The 22,193-nt window shown below is 36.3% G+C and overlaps 1 protein-coding gene across 1 annotated transcript in view; it reads right to left on the minus strand.

Annotated features, from left to right (window-relative positions):
- Nucleotides 1-17,706, minus strand: part of LOC140443518 (uncharacterized) — a 148,054-nt gene extending 130,348 nt beyond the window's left edge. The window contains exon 1 of the mRNA XM_072534828.1: nucleotides 17,505-17,706. The gene's annotated coding sequence lies outside the window, so the exon portion shown is untranslated. The remainder of the gene's footprint in view (nucleotides 1-17,504) is intronic.
- Between the last annotated feature and the right edge of the window lie 4,487 nt (nucleotides 17,707-22,193).

Below are 22,193 nucleotides of genomic sequence, written 5' to 3' on the forward strand. Positions count from 1 at the left end.
TAGTTTTTATAATATTGATTTAGGGAAACTTTTCTGTTACACAGAAGATGAATTACATCTTTGAGTTTTACTCTGTCAAACGCTTTCTTTAGGTCAATAAGACACAGAAATGCTGGTCTATTATACTGTAGTGATTTCTCAGTAATTTCCACTACAAAAACCCTGTTGTTCATCTGCTAAACTTATCATCTGATTTATTACACTTGTAAAATTTTAGTTGTAAGTTTTAGCGTAGTATTTAACAAGTTTATACCTCTGTAGTTTTCTGGCTGTTTTTTATCTCCTTTTTTTGAATAGTAGAATTAGTTCGCTCGTTCTCCATTCTTTCGGTATTTTATTGTGTTTTATAATTTTATTAATTACTGTTGTTAATTTTTCCGTCATTGCTGCTCCACAATATTTCAGTAATTCGTTTCTTATCCCGTTTTACCTGCTGCTTCTCGTTTCTTCAGGTTTTCAAGTATTTTTCGAACTTCTTGTACATTTATATTAAGTTATAGTTTATTCGTCTTCCGGGTTTGGACCGTGTCATTTGTGAGTGACCCAAAAGTGGGTTCATCTCGACGTTTCGCTACAATTGTATGTAGCTTCTTCAGGAGAACAAAAAAAGAAAAAGAAAACAAAAGACAGGAAGATGGGTAGTTAGCAACGGTAACTCAGTTACTCAACGCAACCAGAGGCGAATACTAACTACCAAGATGGGCAATTGGTCACAGTAACTCAACTACTCAACGCAGCCAGAGGTGAAAACCAAATGCCAGGACAGGGATTCACGTCCAACAGCTCAGAACACTAACGCGTCGAGAGCCGGGGAGTGAATCCGACGATTACTCCGCTACCGCTCTATTTATAGTCGCGGTGACCTGTCGTGTCGGGACGTATCGGCACACTCCGTGGCGCGAACATCAAGAAGCGCGCGCTGGCCAATCATGTGGCTGCATCGTGGTAGCGGGACCGGACGGCGGCTCTAGACTGAGATTCCAGATGGGAGACAAGTAGTATCCTTCCTCTCGATTGATATTATGTGGATTTTTTCGGATCTCTAGAGATTCGCGGATTTTCCTGGAATAAAAGAAGGGGCTCTTAGAATAATATGGGTTTTTTCGAACAATATGGAATGACCGGTTTCTTGGCAGTGTTCTGCAACTGCAGAATGGGAGAAAAGACCTGATCGAATGCATCTTTGATGTTCTTGAATCCGAGTTTTGACGGAACGACCAGTTTCGCCAATATACACTTGTCCACATGAACAAGGAATAGAATAGACACCACAGGAAGATAGGGGCGGTAACGGGTCCTTAGGAGAGGGTAGATATTGTGAGATTTTCTTGGGTGGTCAAAAAGTAGTCCTGATACCTTCTTTGCGAAGAATTTTGCCAATCCTATCAGTGACACTTCGAATATACGGAAGAAAAGCCACAGGAGTATTACCCGAAGATTCTGAATTTGTCGTCCTAGGGTGTAAAGGGGGATGTAGATGTCGGTGTGTAATATTTTGAATTGTGGACTTGGAGTAACCGTTGGCGACAAGGGTTTTTTGCAGATGGCCAAGTTCTTCTCTAAGGTTGTCAGGTTCAGAAATCGAAATGGCCCGATGGATGAGAGAGTTGATCACAGAATTCTTTTGGGCAGGATGGTGGTGTGATGAAGCATGTAGGTAACGATTCGTGTGAGTCTTTTTTCTATAAACAGAGTGACCCAATCGGCCATTGGGCTTGGAGGTGACTAACACATCGAGAAAGGGAAGGGACCGATTATTTTCTACTTCCATTGTGAATTTTATACTCGGATGTTGTGAGTTAAGATGATCTAGGAAGGGAGAAAGGGTATGTTGACCATGGGGCCAGATGATAAATGTATCATCAACGTAGCGGAACCAGACTTTTGGTTTTAAGGGGTAAGATTCTAGGGCTAAAGATTCTATTCGTCTTCCGGGTTTGGACCGTGTCATTTGTGAGTGACCCAAAAGTGGGTTCATCTCGACGTTTCGCTACAATTGTATGTAGCTTCTTCAGGAGAACAAAAAAAGAAAAAGAAAACAAAAGACAGGAAGATCGGTAGTTAGCAACGGTAACTCAGTTACTCAACGCAACCAGAGGCGAATACTAACTACCAAGATGGGCAATTGGTCACAGTAACTCAACTACTCAACGCAGCCAGAGGTGAAAACCAAATGCCAGGACAGGGATTCACGTCCAACAGCTCAGAACACTAACGCAGCCACATGATTGGCCAGCGCGCGCTTCTTGATGTTCGCGCCACGGAGTGTGCCGATACGTCCCGACACGACAGGTCACCGCGACTATAAATAGAGCGGTAGCGGAGTAATCGTCGGATTCACTCCCCGCCTCTCGACGCGTTAGTGTTCTGAGCTGTTGGACGTGAATCCCTGTCCTGGCATTTGGTTTTCACCTCTGGCTGCGTTGAGTAGTTGAGTTACTGTGACCAATTGCCCATCTTGGTAGTTAGTATTCGCCTCTGGTTGCGTTGAGTAACTGAGTTACCGTTGCTAACTACCCATCTTCCTGTCTTTTGTTTTCTTTTTCTATTTTTGTTCTCCTGAAGAAGCTACATACAATTGTAGCGAAACGTCGAGATGAACCCACTTTTGGGTCACTTAAAAATGACACGGTCCAAACCCGGAAGACGAATAAACTATAATTCTGACTCTGGCCGTGGAAGCCTACGATTTCATTATATTAAGTTCTTTATTTGTGGTAATTTCCATTATGTTTCGTTTCTAATTGTCTTGTAAATATGGTATGCCTCTTGGGTTTTGGTTGACATGCATTTCGTGTTTTTTTAAGCTTGTTTCTTTTCTTTACATTTTGCCTTCACTTCTGTACAAACCATGGAATTCTTCGCCTTTGGAACGATTTATTTTTATTAATATTTCTTTTACCAAGAACTTTCTTGGCCGAGGCCAAGATATTAGACTTAATTTTTACCCAGCTTTCTTCGACACCGTGATATATCTTGTGGAGTCATCCTTTAAGCTTTCGACTTTTATCTTTGTGGTGTATTCTGGTGTTTTGTTATCACATATTCGTGTTTTCATTCGGATTTTGCACAATACCAATTTATGATCGCTTCCTATTTCTGCTGAAATTAGTGCTCTTATATCTAAGGTTTGAGAGGGTTGTAACTCTCTATTCGACAGAATATAGTCTATCATAGATCTTTGTCCTCTACTGTTTTCCCTGTGCCCTAAACAACTAGTTTGTACAGTTAGGTATAATATACAAGTTGGTCCGATACTCAGTTCATTTTGCTATAAAAAATGTATGTGCAACATGTTGTGTATAATCAAAGTTTGAACGTACCTTGTATAGGTATAATTACTACATATTGTTACAATTCTTGAAAATTAACTTTATTCAACACCAACAATATTACAATACTTTTTAACTAACTGACAACTATATACTTCAACATTCCAAATTAAAAATACAACTGTCCCCCAACTGTCAAAAACATCTGTTATATATTTTCTGACGTTCCAAACTTCACTAGACATTTCAAGAATTTTCAATGTCATCTTGAATGTTCTCGAACTACTTCTTCTTTTTCGTCAATGGACTTTTCCTATGTGGGATAAATCTTTCGTAACACTGCTTCCTTCTTTATAGTTATTCGCCTCGAATAACTGGACTATCGGGGATCGATTGAAACCAACGGGGTGGATCAGTTCCATGGTATGGAGCTAGTCTCTCGATATGAACTATCTTGGGTTTACTTCTAGCTGAAAACTGGATGCGATAGATTAGATCATTTATTTTCTGCAGGACGGTATACGGGCCTTCCCAATTTCGTTGAAGTTTCGGACAAAGTCCTTTCTTACGTGTGGGATTGTATAACCATACTGGGTCACCTCTTGCGAAAGTTGTACCAGTAGCATGCATGTCGAGCCTGATTTTGGCTTTATCACTTTGAAGCTTCAAACTTTTACGAGCAAATTCGTAGACTTTTTCTAATTTTTTTTTTCAAATTTTCAATGTAGGTCGGGGATGAACGTTCTTCTTCGCAGGGAGGCAATCTTCCGAAAATAAAATCTTGAGGAAGCTTCATTTCTCTTCCGGTGATCATCGTTGATGGAGAATAACCAGTTGCTTCATGTTCGGAACTTCTATGGGCTAACAGGAATAGAGGAATTAAACTATCCCAATTTTTTTTTGATTATCAGAGACAAACATTGAAAGGTATTGACAAACAGTTCTATTATGTCTTTCGACCATTCCGTCTGATTGAGGATGGAGAGGCGTAGTGCGAGTTTTCTTAATACCCAAGATTTTCATTAATTCTTGACATAATGCTGATTCAAAATTTCGTCCTTGATCAGAATGTAACTCTAAAGGAACTCCATGTCTTGATACGGCGTGTGTTATAAATGCTTCTGCTACTGTAGTCGCTTCTTGATTAGGAAGGGGTACAATTTCAGGCCATTTTGAAAAATAATCAATTGCGACCATGAAGTACTTGTTCCCTCTCTCTGTCATCGAAAGTGGACCAAGAATATCCACTGCAAGTCGTTCAAAAGGCTCTCCAGAAAGATATTGTGCCATTTTACCACGACTTCTTGTTCTAGGGCCTTTTTTACCATTACATAAATCACATTTCCTACACCAGTCTTCTACATGTCCTCCAGAAAGGCTGCTATAAAGTTCTTGCAACACACTTTTAATGTGTGATTTCGACAGTACCACTTGTTGAACTATACGTACTCTATCGGGACTTTCCCACTTCTGATATAATAGACCATTGGAAAGATACAGAGATTCCCATTGAACCCAGTACGCTTTTATAGTTCCACTGTATTTAGTTATTTCCTGTCAAATAGGTCTTACTCCATTTTTAAGCCATTCTCGTATGACTTTTAAGTCATTATCTTTCTTTTGACTCTTTTTAAGGTTTTCCAGGGAAGTGTGATCATTATCTTCTTCCTGTATAACTGTGGTTACCTGGAGACTTACTTCTTCGGTTATGTTCTCTTTATCTTCAAGTCTTTTACAGTACTGGCATTGTCGTTCCAAACAGGGTCGCCTAGAAAGAATATCGGCATTGTTATGGAGACGCCCTTTTCTATGTACTACGTCGAAGTTATACTGTTGAAGTCTCTCTATCCACCGAGCCACTTGTCCCTCTGGCTTCTTAAAATTCATTAGCCACTGTAAAGCGCTATGGTCAGTTGTGGGAGATCGATTTCTTACAGACCTATCTCTACTAGTATTTCTAATAGTGATGGGCTTCTGGATGTCGATCTAGGCGACCTTCTAGCCTCATTCTTTGGATGTTCTCTCCTTGTTTGGGATCGGCTTCTGCAATTGTTTTGAAAATGTCCCATTCTCCCGCAATTAAAATATCTTCTGTTTTCATTTCGAGGTTTTTGTTGAAGATTTTGCAGTATGTTTCAAATTTGGGATAAAATGGGTTGTTGGTTATCTGCGGTTGTGATTTCTTCATTTTCTTGAAATCTTATTTCTCTTAATTTTGGGCGAGATCTGGAAATGCTTTTTGCCGCTTCATACTCCTGGGCTGAGACTAGTGCTCCATTTAGCGATTTGTGATGTTGTAATCGGAGAGCTTGTTGCATTTCAACATCCTGTAGTCCATCTATGAATGCCTGTATTCCAATTTGTTCCAGAAAATCTTTAGGCGCCAGAGGGTATGCCAAGTGCAATAGTCTTTTAATGTCGGCCTCGATTTCTTGCAGGCTTTCGTTATGTTTTTGATATCGAATTTTTAGCTGACTTTGGAAAACCTGCTTTAAATGCTGCTGGCCATATCTTGTCTCTAAAGCTACAACAAGAGAGGTATAACTGAGTGCGTCTTGTGGAAGGAATTGCAAAACGGTTGCTGCCTGTCCTCGAAGCGACACCACCAAAGAAGCTGCCATTTCTTTTTCATTCCAGCCATTTGCTCTAGCTGCAGCTTCAAATTGAAAACGATAAGTTTCCCATGCTGTCTGACCATCGAATGTGAGTGGTTTTAAAAATTTACTAGTTCTAATTGTACCTGGTACAAGTATGGAAGGTGATGAAGCTGTTTGTTTAGATTCGACGTTAGTTACTGAAACATTAGATAAATAAGCTTGGGTATTAATTTTTTTTTCTAACTCAACTATTTGTATTTGTAAAGTAGATTTCAAATCATTTTGTTGTTGTTCTATTTTATTTTCAAAATTGTTTTGTTTTTCTTCTAATTTATCTATTCTACTAGTGATTTGACTTATCTCTAACTGAAAATTTTCGTGAATTTGGGATAAACCATCTATGATTTCTACCTTTATTTTTTTACGCCTCTCCTTTTCTTCTTCCTCTTCTTACCTACGCTTCCAATTTTCCGCTTTCTCTTCTTGTCTACGCTTCTCCTTCATCTTCTTTCATTTTTAAAAACCATGCAGGGGGTCCGGACGTATCCATTTCTTTGTCAAACTCAGTGGATCTTGTATTTACCATTAACAACTGCTAAATATTTCTTTATCCCACCGCTGTCATCAATGTTACACTTCTTGAAAATTAACTTTATTTAACACCAACAATATTACAATACTTTTTAACTAACTGACAACTATATACTTCAACATTTCAAATTAAAAATACAACTGTCCCCCAACTTTCAAAAACATATGTTATATATATATATATATATATATATATATATATATATATATATATATATATATATATATATATATACGAAGTAACAAGAACTCCAGAGACCTATCTCTCTGATCGTAAATTAGGTGAACCGCAAATTCAAAGCCTCTTACTCGAGACTTTGAACGACGCTAGAAGTATCCTTTTACTTCAACATGCATCTACGATTCACCTTTGAAAATTACTATCTTTTTCGCTCTTTACGTAGAGAAAGACTTAAATGAAAGTAAAGGATTGCATTTCATTTCAATAGGAACTCCACCATTGCTCTACACGTGTTTCGAGTTATTCAACTCATCATCAGGAACAATTGTGGAAGTTCAACTGAAATGAAATGCAGTCTAGTATTTGGTCATTATAACCAAAATAACAGCCAGGTACGCTAGCAGCGACATCTATACGAAGGTAACAAGAAGTCCAGAGACCTCTCTCTGATAGTAAATTAGGTGTATATATATATATATATATATATATATATATATATATATATATATATATATATATATAATTCTTTGGTAGGTAACTTTCGGGAAAGCGTCAAGGTTATATACACTATATTTACAATAATTATATATATATATATATATATATATATATATATATATGTATATATATATATATATATATATATATATATATATATATATATATATATATATATATATTTTCTGCAGTGGCGGCTGGTGTGGTAAAATTTTAAAATTTTGGGTAGGCCAAGCCAGCAAATTACATAGCTATGTGTAATCAGTGACGGATCCAGAAGGAGGGGTCACGGGGTCATGACCCCCTCTAACTAATTTTTTAATGATTTCTCTGTTCATTTTAACTTCTGCGTTGTATCTAATTTTGATCTGCGATTTTTGATTTTTCATCTAGCAAATCGTGAACAGAAAACGCCCTCTTCTGTACATCCTTAAAGGACAGGAAATTACTTAAATGTTCCTTGCAACTGGAATGTTTTTTTAAGGAGCAGACATATTTTTTAAATCAAAGTATCCTTCACAATTCTATACACATTTCTTATTAGAAAATAACAAACACGGCCAACAATATAGTCTGTTTTTCGTAATACTTCCAGACAACCATTTGTAGACATCATACCAAGAGCAATTAAAAGTACGCACCTTTTACCCATCTTTTTGGTCAATACGCAATGTTGGAGTAGACCTTTCATTCATATCTATCAATTTCAGTTCTTCTAGATAATGGCGATTCCAATAGTGAAACAACAATGTCCAAACACTCACTATCAACATTACTATTACTGCAACCTGGTAAAGCGTCATAAAAACTCATTTTTATGTATCAGTTATAAAACAATCTCACATATATAAGTTACATACAATCAGGCGATATAGAAATCACGCAAATGTGATTTTTTTTTTTTCGAATTTTACGAATTTTTTTAAATTTATTTGGGCAACCGTGCAATTGTTTGCAATTGTGTTGTTTGTTTAAAAATATGTTACAATTATAGATTATGTTACATATTTTTTATCATCATTTAAAAGAAAATTTATATTACAATTTGCTAATTACGTTATAAGTGACAATGATGTTCATCGTAGGCCCGATCGTCTGGTGTCAAGCAACAGCAAGCATAAACACGACAATATAAATCGTTGTCCGGCAAGTTGCTTAACTTCAAACGCTTTTTGTACGGGGATCTTATGTGAGCTGGGTCGGCCAGTTCCGATCGGGCCTATTAATGATATTTAAAATGCCTGAATACCATTCGATGCTTTCTGTGGTAATATAATAACTTAGTTGTTTTAACGGACGCTAATGTATTGAGTGATTTAGTACATTTAAAAGTTATTTACAGGCATTAACATAATATTTATATATATGTTTTTCAAGTTTAAAGCTCTTAAAATTATTGGGTAGGCCCGGCCTATCCTGCCTACCCCCAAAAGCCGCCACTGATTTTCTGACATTCCAAACTTTACTAGACATTTCAAGAATTTTCGATGTCATCTTGAATGTTCTCGAACTACTTCTTCTTTTTCATCAATGGACTTTTCCTATGTGGGATAAATCTTTCGTAACAATATAATTGTTGGAAAAGCAAATCAAAGGTCTACACGTAATGATAAGTGTGGTGATAAGATTGAGTGAAATGTTTGTGCAGATATGTATATATAATATTCGCTTTGGAAAGCTACAAAAATAATTAAAAGGCCAATATTACATTCTCCTCCAATAAAACTGGAAGACGGTAGTTGGGCCAGAAATAATCAGCAGAAGGCAGAGAGATTTGCCACTCATCTAGAGAACACATTTAAGTTGCAAGATGACCAAGACGATGACCAGGATTGGCCCGAACCAAAGCAAATAGATGAGAATATCAAGCCAACTTCCCCAAAAGAAGTAGCTGAGTTAATTAAAGAACAAATCGACCCAAATAAAGCACCAGGTTATGACCTCATTGCCGGAAGACTGCTAAACAATTTACCAAGAAAAGCTATCGTAAAATTAACAAATTTAATAAATGCTGCCTTTAGACTACAATATGTTCCAGATTTATGGAAGATAGCTGAGGTGATCCTGATACCAAAGCCTGGGAAAACCCCTAATGAGGTGACATCATGTAGACCAATATCACTCGTACCTGTGATGTCCAAGGTGTTTGAAAAACTCCGCCTGCGAAGAATCCTACCGATAATTGAAGAAAAGAAAATAATTCCAGATCATCAATTTGGATTTAGAAATAAGCATTCGACAATTGACCAGGTGCATAGAATAACTGCTATAATTGAAAGATCATTAGAGAAAAGAAAAGTCTGTTCTGCAACCTTCCTAGATGTGGCACAGGCGTTTGATAAAGTCTGGCATAAATGTTTGATACATAAACTTAAATCATTCATGCCTAAACAATATTCAAATATATTACAATCATATCTAGCGAACAGACATTTTAGAGTTAAACAAGAAGATGCATACACTGATCTCAAGGATATTGAAGCAGGTGTTCCACAAGGGAGTGTATTGGGTCCAGTCCTATACCTAATATACACGTGTGATATACCTGACTAGAAGACAACACCATAGCTACCTTCGCAAATGACACTGCTGTCTTAGCGGTAAGTGACACCGTCGAAGAAGCTACAGAAAAACTACAAAATTCAATAAATAAAATCCATGAATGGACCAAAAAATGGAAAATTAAGCTGAATGAGAATAAATCAGTCCATATAAATTTTACCAATAACAGAATTAATAATATTCCAATTAGAATAAATGATGTCCAAGTGCCTATTGCAACATCAGCAAAGTACTTGGGGATCACTCTTGATGCGAAACTTTGCTGGAAAGCTCACGTGAAGAAGAAAAGAGAAGAACTAGGCATCCGCTACAAGAAAATGTATTGGTTAATGGGAAGACATTCCTCTCTATCCATAAATAATAAACTCCTAATCTATAAACAAATACTGAGACCAGTATGGACCTATGGCTGCCAACTCTGGGGCTATGCCAAGCCTAGTAACATCAAAGTAATCGAGATATTCCAGAATAAAGTGCTGAGGAACATCGTAGATGCGCCTTGGTACGTTAGGAACAACGACCTTCACCGGGACCTCAAGATAGAAGACGTCAATCAGATAATCAAGAAATTTGCAGGGGGCCATGAACAACGACTCCATCATCATGTAAACGTCGAGGCTATCCAGCTCCTCGACAATACGAACCTAGAGAGAAGGCTCAAAAGAACAAAGCCTTTTGAACTGGTATAATGAGTGAGTGAAAAGCAGAGTAAAGTGTTGTGCGAGTATGCATGCTAAATTTAATGCTAGTTATTAGAAATAATAGGAAAGATACTAGTGAGTAGACACCTAATTTTGAGATTTCATTAGTAATTTAAGTTAGAAACAAATTGATAATTGGTCTTACTGACCAAATTTTAATGTAAGTACACTTCTGTGTCTTTAGTAAAAAAAAAAAACTTTACAACACTTTACGAGTTTATTTACGTACATGTATTTATTTAATCTAAATATTAATTATATTAATTAAATATTAATTACGCTTAAATAATAATTTATTCACCCTTTTATTATAATTTATTTAAGATAGCCGCGCGAACAATTTATTAATCGACACTTGTTTCAGACTGCCCTTTAAATCTCAAATCGTCCGTTTTATAACTGATTTGTTTATCTAGAAGTTTCTGCCCGCTTCTTTGACCTTCGGTCCGAACGCCAACTTATTATTCGACCGTTATCTGGAAAGTTCCAATCGCAGGTCTAAGAGGGGACCTGTGGGTATTACCTGCTACGGCTTCTAAAAAATCCTTGTTAGAAAAATATGTATACAGCTTAGTGTATGATAGTATAGAGTAGAGATAGTAGATAGTGTAGAGTAGAGATATATGACTATCATCATCATCCAGCCCCATTTTCACATCCATTGTTGGATATAGGCCTCCTCCAAACGTCTCCAGTTCTCTCTATCTCTAGCTGCTGCAATCCAGTTTGTTTCTATTCTCCTTAGGTCGTCGGTCCATCGGGTGGGTGGTTTGCCTCGACTTCGCTTGTCGGCTCTTGGTCTCCACTCCAATAATCTCTTCGTCCATCTTCCGTCTTCCATTCTAGCAACATGTCCAGCCCACCAATCATGTGGTTGCATCGTGGTAGCGGGACCGGACGGCGGCTCTAGACTGAGATTCCAGATGGGAAACAAGTAGTATCCTTCCTCTCGATTGATATTATGTGGATTTTTTCGGATCTCTAGAGATTCGCGGATTTTCCTGGAATAAAAGAAGGGGCTCTGTGAGTAACCCACTTTTGGGTCACTCACAAATGACACGGTCCAAACCCGGAAGACGAATAAACTATAATTCTGACTCTGGCCGTGGAAGCCTACGATTTCATTTGACCAACTTCTACGGGGAGGTTATATTCCGCAAAACCTCAGAGTTCTCCAATCTTCGCTCCAAAGTTTCATCTCTACTTTCTTCACTCACCTTCCTCTCTAGATGTCGTGATAATAACTTGGTTCCCAATTTTCTTGTTCTAAAACATCACATTTCCTCTTCATCTTCTTCCCGAATTCTACATCGAGCCAGCCTATCTCTACTTGGTGAACGGATTCAACATATTCGAAAAACCCTTAATTTTCAATCCCAAAAACTTTTTAAGCTGAATCTTGAACTCTCCAGTATTCTTAGTGTCGATGATTGGTCACTTTTAGACCGCATTTCCTATCATCAAGCCGATAAAATCCTTCTTCTAAGCAACGAAACTCACAAAGAGAAATTCCAATCCCTTGTATCTAAGAAAAAATCACATTCCACCACTTCTACTTCTCATTCACCTCTTACTAACACCGTCGTTAATCTTTCTTCTTACCAATTAACGATTATCGAATTATCGATTCGTAAAATGGCATAAGGAAGTTTAGGAAACCCCACAGTTTTCACATAATTTACTTTCCTTTATTTCCAAAGGCAGAAGGGATAAAATCGTGGCTGAATTTCTTTTTAAATCCGACGGTCTAAAAGCAAAGTTTAAAACAGGAACGATTTGGGCAAATATCTACTTTTTATATTAAATATAGGTACAGATCTTGAAGATGTAAACGCAGTGTTAGATCCAAATTAAACCAATCATCGGGATAACATTATACCACAGATCATTATTTGTAACTTTGATGTGTAACGGTGCAGTGTATGCCTGAGATTATAATATCAACAATAAAGATTATAGTATAGAGTATTAAAACTACAGATTGTAATTTTTTGCTTGATATTATGAATTTGGTTTAATACAATTAGTTGTTGGCCCAAACGATTTGCAATAATGAAATATAAATTGATTTATTCTCATTTTTAATAATGTATTTATTAAAATATTATTCACAAAAAACACTGTGTAAGAGGAAATATGCATTAATAATGTGATGTATGGACCATTGAACAAAATATCACTATCTTTAAGTAACTCAGAAACTCGCGCCAAGCAACAAATTTGTTTATTGAGGTATTGCCGAAGTGGATATTTTCTGATTTGGATGTTAAAAATCATTAATACTGTTACGATACATGTGACTATATATATATATATATATATATATATATATATATATATATATATATATATATATATATATATCTCTATATGTATAGTCATATACAGATACAGACCAATCAGTCTCCTTAACCATCTTTATAAATTATACACCCGAATAATAACGAACAGATTAGAGACAAAGCTGGATTTTTATCAACCTCGGGAACAAGCCGGTTTCCGCCCTAATTACGGCACAAACGATAACCTGCAGTGCCTAAAAACCCTGATAGAAAAAACTAACGAATATAACCGTCCCTTGGCATTGATATTTGTAGACTTTAAAAAGGCGTTTGATACAGTGGAATTACCGTCCATCTTAAGAGCACTACAAGATTGCAGGGTCGACCACAAATATTGTAATATAGTTAAAAATATATATGAAAATGCCACAACAACCATAAGTCTACATTCAGCAACTAATAAAATAAAGATAAAAAGGGGAGTCAGGCAAGGTGATACCATGTCACCAAAGCTGTTCATTACCGTTCTTGAGTATGCATTTAAAAGACTAACATGGCAACAGAAAGGAATATCCATCGATGGAGAAAGATTAAACCATCTACGTTTTGCGGACGATATCGTGCTTCTGTCAGATAATCTGGGAGAGATCAAAGACATGCTCCAAGAACTGAATTACATACTACAAGAAACTGGGCTGGAGAAAAATTTCGAGAAAACCAAAATGATGACCAATATGGTTCCCAGCGAAAAGATACAGATCAATAACAACAAGGTAGAATTAATCGATAAATACACATACTTGGGTCATGAAATCAGAATAACCAGAGACAACCAAACCTGCGAGCTAAATAGACGAATCACGTTGGGATGGGCGGCATATGGAAGGATGAGAGACATTTTTAAAACAAATACCCCAATTCACCTGAAAAGGAAGGCATTTAACCAATGCATCTTACCAGTCTTGACCTACGGAGCAGAGACCCTAACTTTAACGAAAGTTAGGGTCTCTTTCTTTTTTTTTTTTTTTGTTCTCCTGAAGAAGCTACATACAATTGTAGCGAAACGTCGAGATGAACCCACTTTTGAGTCACTCACAAATGACACGGTCCAAACCCGGAAGACGAATAAACTATAATTAAAAAATATTGTTATGAATGTGATGAAGTTGCTATTGTAATTAATATTTTACATAAACTTTACAATTTTATTAGTGAGTAAGAAAGGTTCAAGATTTAATTTTAATGTATTTGACTAATTTTATTTTGGAATGTAGTCGCAGTTTTACCAAACTCTAAAGATATCACTAGAATTTTAGATTCTATAGTTTTGTAAAATAATATAAAGGGTGTCCACGTGCATCCTCCTTTAGAGAATAAAGACCAGAATGGGGAATTATATAGTAAGATTGAACTTATATATAATCAAATTTAAAAATATGATATTAAAATTGTAATAGGTGAAACATGACAAAGGCAACGAGAATGGGAAGTTGTTGGTACGCTTTTCGCAAGAAAACAACTTGAGAATTGTGTTTACTTACTTTGATCACAAGAAAATCCACAAAGAAACATCGATCGCTCCAGATGGTAGAACACGCAACCAAATCGACCATGTCCTAGTGGAAATCAAGTACGCGAATTTAATAACAGATGTTAGAAGTTATAGAGGGACAGAAGAAAATTTTGATCACATACTTATTAAAACGAAATTAAAAGAAAATATACCAAAGATCAAAGAACAGAAAATGTCGTATAAAAAATAGACATCTCCAAACTAAGGAACAAAAACACCGCTGACAACTCGACGTGACAACAAACTTACTTCAAAGCGAAAATCAAGGTGAATCGAAATGAAGTGAAGAATAATAGAAAAAGCTATGAAGGAAGCAGCTCAAAAACGGTTAGGTCAAGTAAAGAAGGGGAAAGATAAAGAATGGTTTGATGCCGATTGCAAAAAAAGCCTTAGCAAACGAAATGAGGCAAGACTAAAATATATGGAAAAATCAAGTGACGAAAATAGACATGAATACGAGCAGAGAGAAGACATGCAAAAAAAAGCGTGTAGGAGAAAGAAAAGGGAGCATATCTACAAAAAACTCCAAGAAATTAAAAAAAATTACATTACAAAAAGAAGCAATGCCAAGGCACAAGAAAATAGAATTACTACAAGAGAAAAGAAGGGCATCTGATATAAGATAAACAGGGGAAGCTAGATATATGGCAAGATCATTTCAGAGAGCTACTTAATGAAGAACCGGATGGAGATGATAAGAAGCAAGTGAAAATGGTAGGGGAAGTCAACAACACAACGGAAACAATGAAGACTTGTACCGTGGCAGAAATAAGATAAATTATAATATAGTATGACAAACAATAAAAGTTGAGGCAGCAATGGTATTCCTGCAGAACTAATCAAGCATAGGGGAGAATCACTTATAACTCGGATATGCAGCTTTCTAAGGACAATCTGAGAGTGAAAGTAAATGCCGATAGTATCAAGAGAGGCTATAGTATGTCCCTTTTGGGAGACAAGCAGTGCGTGAAAACTGCAGGGATATCACTCTTCTCCATTACTCCGTACGTCTCGTCTGTGTATACTTGTGCACGCTGCGTTCAGAGTAGGTACACAAATAAAGTATACAGATGCGACGTATGTCGTAACGCTATACGCAGCGTATGGCGGTTATTGAAGATCACCGCCTAAATTTATTTTTATTATTCAAAAAATAATATATTTTATATTCTATAAATCATTTTAACACTCAGATAAGACTGAGCCATCTTATATTTCTGTAGCGTAGTTCTATGTACTTTTGTTACTAAATGTTATAATGTAACAAGCTATAAGTTTCACAATCGTAATAAAATAAATATAAAAATTGCATTAACGTTAAATCTACGATTTGTACCCCGAATCAATACTATCAACTAACTTTTATCGGTAATTATTGATAATGACCCTGACTCACCGAAAGGTAATGCGTTGAATGCTAATCTAACAATTTTATGTTGTGTGATACATAAATAGCTTGATATCAATTAATATTGAATTATTATTGTCAGTGTTATAATATATAAGAAGAAAAAATTTGTGAAATATTGATGTTTTTATGACTCTCTTCATAAATATAAAGATGAAGCATTTCTTTACACATCTCGTCCGAAAATACTCTATTTTCGATATTTTTATTTTATATTTTTCTCAAATTCTCTTAAATTAATACATTTTCGATAGTGTTTTGTTTGTTTACATATAACTTTTTAAATATGTCTTCTTCTAGTTTCTCAGCTTTTCCCTTCGCTGAGAAAGGTCGCTATTATTTACTCTTCTTCGCCACTCATGTTGGTCCATAATGTCTTGTTCACCTAAACCTTAAGTCCTCTGCCACACAGACCTTCCATCTCCTCCTCGGTTTTCCTCTAACTCTCTTTTCATTAACTTCTATCAGCTCTATCCTTCGTCTCAAATAGTTATCACTTTTACGTCTGACGTGAGCAAACTATTGCAGTCTTTGTTCTTGAACTTTTTGAAGACTGTAGTCACCCCTGCTCTTTCTCTAATTAAGTCGTATCTAATCCTGTCCCTTCTGAACTTACTCAACATCCACCGTAATATTTTCATTTCAGTTACCTCCATCTTCTTTTCCTGAATCTTTTTTACTGGCCCCTCTCCACTCTCTTGTATATCGTTCCTTACAGTACTTATCAGATTTTTCGATCACAGAGTACTCATTCTCTTTTAGTTTAACCAACCAGCTTGTATCATGTGGGCAATTTCTCAATCTAGTGTCAGTAGATAGTCTACCTTCATCCTTGCGCAACTCCTAAATCGCATCCCTTAAAAAATGACATGCGACGTTTTATGAGACATTTTAAATGACATTCGACGTTTTATGAGACATTTTAAATGACATTCGACGTTTTATGAGACATTTTAAATAACATTCGACGTTTTATAAAACATTTTAAATGACATTCGACGTTTTATGAGACATTTTAAATGATATTCGACGTTTTATGAGACATTTTAAATGACATTCGACGTTTTATGAGACATTTTACGTCGAATGTAATTTTTTAAGGGATGCGATTTAGGGGTTGCGCCAAGATGAAGGTAGATTATCTACTAGTGTCCCATCTTATGTTATGTAAGAAACAATTCTCCTGCTCATACTAGATTTTATCCAAGCAATTCGATGTCCCCAACTATTTCTGTTCCCCCCAACCACACATACTCTTTTTTCCACCTGCTAACTTTAAGTCTAGCCCTTCTGCAATTCTCCAACTTATCCTCCAACATTTCTTTGCTATCCTTTACTAACACAATATGATCAGTAAAGAGCACATTTTTAAATGTGTAATTGTTTTTAGATATGCAACATTAATATTTGTGTTTATTTTCATTGAGGTGTATATGTATTATATACCTATTTTATAATATTAAACTTTAACAAATGAATAATTGTAAAAACTTACTTCCAAAATTCATTAGATTAACATTCTTTTTCAATAAAATGGTAGCATCCACAAGAACAATAATATCTTTAACACGTCTATAATAGTATTTTAATTTTACATTAAAAATTCGTACAACGCATGTATTTCTATGTCGTCATTAAAAATCTTAAGATAATTTATTCTTTGCTCTCCTCTACTAATACAATATCATCAGCAAAGAGCAACTTTTTGAATGTGTTTGAAATTTTGAATTTTTATTAAATATGCAACATTAATATTTGTGTTTCTTTTCATTGGAGTATTCATATATTACATATTTCATGAAATTAAAATTTAACAAATGAATAATTGTAACAACTTACTTGCAAAATTCATTAGAATATATTCCTTCTCAATAAAACGGTGGCAACCACAAGAACAACATTATCTTTAACACGTCGATAATAGTATTTTAGTTTAACATTAAAAATTCGTACAACGCATGCATTTCTATATTGTCACTGAAAACCTCAACATATTTATTTCACATTGATATTGACTTTTCGCACAGACATTTGTAATCATCTTTTCCTTATCGCCATTAGTAGTTCAATGTCAGTGCATTCCTAGTCTCCTAGTAATTCATTAGTTAATGTTTTGTTTACAAGGAGGCTCTGGCTGCTAGAACTAACCTATCTAGTGAATTAATTTTGGTATATAAAAAAATGGTCAAGAACAGTCCCAATTGTCTAATAAATTTATGATTATAGTAATTATTTTTATGCTGTCTTAATTAAATTTTTCCTTCTACTGAAACTTTCTTAAAGTTACTATACAACCATACATCTAAGTGTCCATTTGAGACAAAATAGTCTCGAGACTGCACTCACAAATGTATATGGGTCAGAGAGAACTCTCAGAGACAAGTTGTGACTTGTCGCCAAGACTGGGCTTGTCACAAGTGGATAAGTGTACATGCTTATTTCTGTTCTTGAGATCTAATCTCCAATGTTCTGTCTATGCCAGAAGAACTGAGACTAGCCTCAGTTTGGTGTTTAGTGTAAAGTAAATAATGACTTACTAAAAAATGAGTATTTTGCGCGACAATGGACCGATGATAAAATGTCTCTTTACGAAGAATACAATTCTTGTAGAATATTAGCCAAGTTATACAGATATCGCGAAAAAAACTGAGTTTATATGATGAGTTTGCACCAAAATGTAATAATTGTGATGCAAACGAAATACAAAGGAAGCTACACAATTTAGGAATCAGGTTTGTACTTTATTATGTTATTATTAAATAATAATTAAATAATTGAAGTATAACTATATTTTATTTTATAATAATAATAATACACAACAACAACCACAAGTGAGCCAAACAACAACAAGAGCTCCACCCTGTATGCCGAATTTTGCAGGGAGTAATTATAAGAAATAATCTTATCCCAGAGGCTAGATGCGATACTATCAGAAGCGAAGTCGAACGGAAAATTCATAACCAAGAGCTAGTTGTGGATCAAGTCCATCATGAAAGCACTAATGAGCAGATTCCTGAACCCTCTCATACCAGAAATTCAACCTGTTAATACGCAGCAGGACAACAATGAGTTGCACGATAGCCTGTTAAGAGAAATAGCACGTGCTGTATAAGAGTTTATTGCTACAAACCCACTTAGCAGACCACCGCTACCAAGAAAAAAACTCTTGTAAGAAACTATGGGTGCTGTTACAAATTATGAACACTGAAGTCCTACCCAATTATATCGTGGAAGCCCATACATTAGAATATTTGCATATGCTGTTTTACTGTGCAGCAACAGCAATTGCTAATGTTATGGGCATTAAGATCAGAATACGACGGGGAACTAATATCGGAAGGACTAAAAACAAAATTGCACCCTGGGAAAAAAGACTGCTGAGGAAAATTGAATTATTGCGCAGGGATATTGGACCAATTACGGAATACATCCGAGGAGTAAGAAGTCGAAAAGTAATTAAAAGAACTGAAGAAATAATTCTGAACAATCCAAGACACTCACAACATGATCCAGAAAACAACACAGCTCAACACTGCCTAGAAACATTAAAACAAAAACTCTCCGTTTATTCAGGTCACTTAAGGAGATACAAAGTTAGTAACAACCTTAAATGCAACAATATACTTTTTGAGCATGCAGAGAAGGCTTTTTATAGGAAACTGAATTCCACTGTAGAAAATGTAAATAAATCGTATCCAAGCTAAGAAGAAATTCATGAGTTTTGGAGAAACCAACTTTCGACGCCAGCTACTCATAACAACAATGCTGGATGGATTAAAGACATAACGAACAACTGTCAACACTACAGGACTATTCCTTATGAACCTTTCACCACTGAAGACGTCTCGAACATTATCAAAGAGCTTCATAACTGGAAATCTGCTGGACCAGATGGAGTTCAAAACTTCCGGCTAAAAAAGTTTTGGAGTGTTCATGAGCTTTTATCAGTCCTTAATAATAATAGTATTTCTAATTCACAGTAAATACCATCATTTCTTACTCAGGGAACCACATGTCTAATACCGAAGGATCAAAATAACACCCAAGATCCAGCCAAGTACCGTCCAATTACTTGTCTTCCAACTTTGTACAAATTGGTCACATCCTGTGTGGTCCGGCGTATCTACCAACACTGTACTCTCAACAGTATCATAGAGTCTCAACACAAAGGATGCGCTAAGGGCTCTATGAGCTGCAAAGAACAACTTATTATCGACTCAGTAATTTCTAACCAGGCATATACAAAAAAAAATAAACCTTTTTACTGCCTTCTAGATAATTGAAAACATATAAAGTCGATGATAATCTCGTGACCTTTTTGAAGCATATAATGGCAGAGTAGAAGCCTAAAATATCTGGTGAAACCAATATCGAAACTGAAGATATCCCTATTAACCGGGGCCTTTTCCAAGGAGACTCGTTGAGCCCACTTTGGTTCTGTCTAGTGATGAACCCACTATCTCAGCTGCTGAACTCCACTGACTCAGGATTTAGCATCAAAAATAACGACACTGTTGTGACGAAGCTAAATCATCTGTTGTATATGGATGGTTTAAAATGAATGGCTTCCGCTCGAAACCACCTAGATCAGATGCTAAAAACTGTAGAAACTTTCTCAAATGATATCAGTATGCATTTTGGACTAGATAGGTGCCGTATACTAAATCTAGTCAGATGAAAGGTTCAGCCCGGAGGTTTCGATATGCAAGATGGCCAAAACATCGAGGCAATGGGTAAAAATTATATGTACAAATATCTAGGAGTAAAACAAGCGCAGAAAATTGACCATAAACAATTGAAAACTACACTAACTTCGGAGTTCACGCTAAGAGTAAGACAACTGAATCGGTCATTTATTAATAGTAAAAATTTGTTTAAGGCATTAAATATGTACGCCTGTTTCCCACTGAGCTACTCGTTTGGTATAATAAAGTGGTCAAAAACGGATAAAGAGGGTCTTCAGCGGAAAGTACACTTCTCACAAAGGCGCAAAAACATCATCCACGCAGTGCAGTAGAGAGAACAACATTACCGCGGTATCAAGGGGGAAGAGGACTTATGGATATAGGTGAGCAATTAGATAAACAAATGTTTAATTTTAGAACTTATTTTCAGGTACAGGCTGAGACATCTACTTTACATCAAACAATTTGCGCAGTAGATAATACAACGCCGCTTAAACTAAGGGAACAAGAAATGCGCATAAACCACCTGACTCAGCAAGAAAAAATGCGCACCTGGACAAGTAAACCTCTGCATGGGCGACATCTCAATGAATCAGTCAAGAATATGTCGACAATCCAGCGTCGAACTATTGGTTGACATCAGGAAAGATGTTTCCCGAGACTAAGGGATTCCTACTTGCTATTCATTATCATGTTATTCCAAATAAAAATTACCTCAAGATGCTCAAGATCCTTAAGTCCAAAATAACAAATGCCGATATGGATGCCAAGCCCAAGAAACCATCTGCCATCTTACCGGTGGCTGCCAAGCATTTATCGATACTGATTATAAAGAACGCCATGACTCAGTAGGAAAGATTATCCACCAAGAACTAGCTGACAAACTGGGATTTCTCCAAACCGACCATCTTCCTTATTATCAATACGTCCCTGGCAGTATGCTTGAAAATGACAACTACAAGCTATACTGGGACCGCACTGTGCTTATAGACCAACCAGTGGCGCATAATAGACCGGATCTCATACACGTTAATAAACTTACTAGGCAAACAATACTTATTGATGTGGCGATACCAACACCTATAATTTACGTGTTAAATACAACGAAAAGATCATAAGTACAGAGATCTAGAAATAAAAATCAGGAGACAATGTAGAATGGAAAGTATCCAGACAGTATCTATTATTCTATCTACTACTGGTATTATTCACAAAAACCTTCTAGAGAACATAAAATAGCTGGGTCTAAATGAACACCACTATAAGGCCATGCAGAAAGCTGTACTACTCACGACGTCCAGATTCTGTACGTAATTTTTGGGAGATACTCCAACATACCAAGTCACCTAGGGCTCGATGACACGGAAAGAGTCCCACCAATCAGAGCTCCCACCAGAGCTCAATCCTTTTGATACCGTAGGTATCTAAGATGAGTGAATTTTCCCCTTAGAGGGAGTGTGAGCCGTATGGCTAAATCTGGATAATAATAATAATAATCTAACCTGTGGGAGTTTTTTATCAGTTCTTCTATCAGGCGCGGCCCCCTGCAAATGGGGGATACTCTCTGGGTATTCTTAACACCGATACCCAGAGCTGCTACTCTCTACCATTACCTGCAGTGGAGGAAAAACTGACACCTGGCAGTATGTACAAAATGCAAACCCATTAAATTGGTGATTATTGATTTATGTTTAGGGTCGTTGCCTGGAGATCGCCAGGGCACGTCTGGAGCCGGCGCTGGACGTGACAGCATGCGGGACTTAGGTGGCAGGGTGCTGACAAGGTGGGCTTCTGTCATACAATCAAATGCATTCAACGCAGGAAATGGATTATGTCCATAAAT

This window comes from Diabrotica undecimpunctata, chromosome 6 (genome assembly GCF_040954645.1).
Source record: "Diabrotica undecimpunctata isolate CICGRU chromosome 6, icDiaUnde3, whole genome shotgun sequence".
NCBI lineage: Eukaryota > Metazoa > Arthropoda > Insecta > Coleoptera > Chrysomelidae > Diabrotica > Diabrotica undecimpunctata.